Here is a 4,038-nt window from a genome sequence, read left to right as displayed (position 1 = left end):
TCGCCTTCCTGCCTTCCTTGGAATTTCGAGTTCTTTGGGGCCTGCAATTGTCACGTTGTTGTTGTCACATTTCTTAGACCTCACTTTGGAGTTCTTGCTCATGCCTTCACTTGCGTGGGTCTGCATCACTAAGATGTGGCTCGCGAGGAGGGGTCATTTAACCGAGGGGGCCTCTAGTCAATATTTGCCCCGAGTTATCAACTCTAGTGCCGGTTATGATGTTAATGTCGATTTTCTGGTAGCTTGTGCTGGGAAGCTGCTAGGGGCTCTATGGAGGATCGGTGTCAATAGCTGCATTAGCCTTGCTGTGCTAAGACTTGATTAGGTGTGTCGGTCTTGTTGTGCTAAGATTTGATTAGGGTAAAATATTGGGCTAGCTTTGGTTGTATTTTTATTGTAAGTGAACCACCAAGAGCGTAATAAAAGATCTTGTATTGTTGAAATGTTTTTGTAATGGAATGGAGTAATAAAATGAAAGTTTTTCAAGTATGGGTACCTTGCATTTTTCCTATGCTTTTGTTTGCTGTAGTGCTTGACCATCTAATCGTTTGTGAGTATCGAGCGATTTAAGGTTGTTGCATCCGCCTACTTTGCGGTGGGTTTTGGTGAGGTCGACGAAGATTCTGATTTGATTTTATTTGAATAGCTTCATGCTATTTTGAGTAATAAAATGGGGAGTATTGAGGCAACTCATGGAGTAGACCGAGGTAACTAACTCGAGGCCAAAGGCAACAGACCAAGGTAACTCGAGGTCCACCAGGGCTTGTTTGTTACAAAGCTTTGTTGGAGATAGGTTGAGGTAACTCGAGATCTGCCAGGGCTTGTTTGTTATAAAGGTTTGCTGGAGATAGGCCGAGGTAACTCGAGGTCCACCAAGGCTTGTTTGTTGCAAAGGTTTGCTAGAGATAGGCGGAGGTAACTTGAGGCCAAAGGTAGCAGACCGAGGTAACTGGAGATCTGTGATAAAAAAGAAAATTTTTGGGTCTAAACCAGTATAAGGATTTAATGAGTAATAGAAGGAAGTATATTTATCTGAATAATGTAAGAAAATAGTCGTTTAGCTATAATACTTCCGTAGGTTGGCGGCATTCCATGATCTGGTCAAAGGTCTTCCTGAGAGTTCGGCCAAGTGGTAGGCTCCAACATCGAGATTGTTGGTAACTCGGTAGGGGCCTTCCCAGTTGGTGCTGAGTTTTCTTTGGGAGGGTTGTTTTCTTGGGTCTTCAATCTTCCTTAGGACCAAGTCTCCTTCCTAGAATCATTTGGGACAAACTCTTTTGTTGTACTTTTGAGCCGCCTTTTGCTTGACGGCCTGTTCACAAATTTGGGCTTGGTCTAGGATTTCCTAGACAAGGTTGAGGTCGACTCGTTGTTCTTCATTGTTGGTGTCTTCTCGAAAATACTACCGCCTGGGGTTGGGCTCCTCAATCTCGACCGAGATCATAGCTTCTGACTCATAAGTGAGTCGAAAAGGTGTTTCCCCGGTTGAGGTCTGAGTGGTGGTGTGGTATAACCACAACACTATGGGGAGTTTTTCTTACCAGGCTCCCTTGGCACCGTCAAGTCGCTTTTTTAGGCCTGCCAAGATGACTTTGTTAGTGGCTTCAGCTTGGTCGTTGGTCTGGGGATACTCAACTAAAGTAAAGACCTGGTGGATACCGAGCTCTTGGCAGAAGTCCAGGAGCTTGCCGTTGGTGAATTGAGGGTCGTTGTTTAAGCTTAGCACCCCAAGGAGGCTGTATCGACAAATGATATGCTTCCAAATGATTTTTTGGATTCTTTCGTCGATGAATGTAGCTAGGGGCTCGGCCTCGATCCATTTCGTGAAGTAGTCGATTGCTACTACCATAAACTTAAGTTATCCTACTATGGTTGAAAAGGGTTCGAGGATGTTTATCCCTCATTTGTAAAATGGCCAAGGGCTGCGGAGATTGTGGAGTTCTTCCGACGGGGAATGGTGTGCGTTTGCGAACCTCTGGCACTTGTCACAACATCTTACATAGGCCAGGCAGTCGTTTCTCATCGTTGGCCAATAGTATCCAGCTCTCAGTACCTTTGTTGCTAAGGATCGTCCGCCGAGGTGGCCTTCACATACCCCTTCGTGTATCTCGGTCATGATGTGAGCGGATTGGTCGAGGTCAACACATTTGAGAAGTGGCATGGAGTAGCCTCTTCGGTATAGTTGGTTCTTGAGTAGGGTAAAGTAACAAGTCGTTCTTTTGAGCCTCTTGGCTTCTTTAACGTTAGCAGGGAGCATCCCGTTTTGCAGGAATCGGATAATACGGGTTCCCCAGAATTCTGGTGTCGTTTCTACTGTCTGTATGTCTGGAAGATCGACGATAGGTAGGTCTAGAGCTTCCTGTATAATCGACTAGTTGTTTCTAGGTTTCTTGGTGCTAGCAAGCTTTGAGAGCAAATTTGCTCCTGCATTTTGTTCTCTGGGGATATATTCAATTTGGAAATAGTCGAAGGACTCAGCCAGGGTTCTAACCTTGTGGAGGTATCCGCCAAGCTGTGGCTCTTTTGTCTAGAATTCGCCCTTTGACTTGGTTGGTTACCAGCTGGGAGTCATGTTTAGCGATTAACCGAGATGTTCTGACTTCTTTTACCAAGCTTAGTCCGGCTATAAGGGCCTCATATTCTGCTTGGTTGTTGGTTGCCTTGAAGTTGAAGCGAAGTGACTGTTTGAGTATCAGCCCGCTGGGTCATTCTAGGATGATCTCGACCCCGCTTCCTTTTATGTTACAGGCTCTGTCAACGGATAATATCCAAGGGTTGGGCTCCGAGTTTTGATCAAAGGGAGAAAGTTCAGCACATAAATCGGAGAGTACTTGGAATTTGATGTGCTTACATGGCTGGTATTGTATGCCGAATTCTAAGAGCTCAATTAACCATGCGATCATTCTTCCTGAAAGCTTTGTCTTTTGGAGTATCTACCGGATCGGTTGGTCAGTCTGGACCGTGATCTAATGGCTTTGGAAATACGGCTTGAGCTTTCAGGTTATCATCACCAACTCTAGTGCCAGCTTCTTGATCTTCTAGTAGCGTAATTCGGCTCCTTGAAAGGTTTTGCCGATGAAGTATACCAGCCATTACGTTTTACCTTCCTTCCTGACCAGTACTGTGCTGAGCGCATTAGCAGTGACAGAGAGGTAGAGTGGAAGCTCCTTTCCAGGTTCTAGTCTTGAAAGGATGGGGGGGGGGGGCTGCTAGGAAGGCCTTTAGCTCCTAAAAGCAGTTTTACATTCTTTTGTCCACTGGAACTCGACTGACTTTTTTAGGCATTATAAGAATGGCTTCTCTCGGTCGGCTGATTTCGAGAGGAAACGAGATAAAGCTGTTATTCAGCTTGTTAGCTGTTGGACCTCCTTTAGGCTAGCAGGACTACGCATTGCGAGGATGGCTTCACATTTTTCAGGGTTGGCTTCAATTCCTCGGCTGGTTATCATGAATCCCAAGAACTTGCCAGCTTACACCCCAAAGGCGCACTTGTTAGGGTTAAGCCTCATGTTGTGCTGCCGGAGTTGTGTGAAGATTTCGGTTAGGTCTAAGTAGTGGTCCTTTTTTTTTGAAGTTTTTGCCACCATGTCGTCTACATAGACTTCGATGTTCCAACCAATCTACTTGGCGAATACTTTGTTCATCAGTCATTGATATGTTGCGCTTGCACTCTTTAGTTTGAACGGCATGACTGATAGCATGCATATTTATGCTATATTTTGGCATTTCACCTCAATCTTATTTCGCCATTTGAAGTAATTTTTGCTAATCTTTCATTGTTTCTATTTTATTATACTTCAAACCATCCTTACACTATTTTCTATCTTACTTCTATGGATCCAGGCTTTAGGGAATATTGGATGGGCTAGAGAAGTGGCTCAACTAAAGGAGTTTGGGCTCACTTTCAAGGAGTAGACTTGGGCTTCTCAATTTTGCTGTTTTTGGGCTCACTCATTTTCTGTTGGGCTAGGCCCAACCCTAGCCTCCCTAGCCTTTCCTTTCTTAGCCATGTAGTTAAGGCCTCTTAGCATTAATTTC

Source organism: Diospyros lotus, chromosome 1 (assembly GCF_014633365.1).
Source record: "Diospyros lotus cultivar Yz01 chromosome 1, ASM1463336v1, whole genome shotgun sequence".
Taxonomy (NCBI): domain Eukaryota; kingdom Viridiplantae; phylum Streptophyta; class Magnoliopsida; order Ericales; family Ebenaceae; genus Diospyros; species Diospyros lotus.
The sequence above is the reverse complement of the archived record's forward strand: the minus strand, read 5'-3'. Positions refer to the sequence as shown.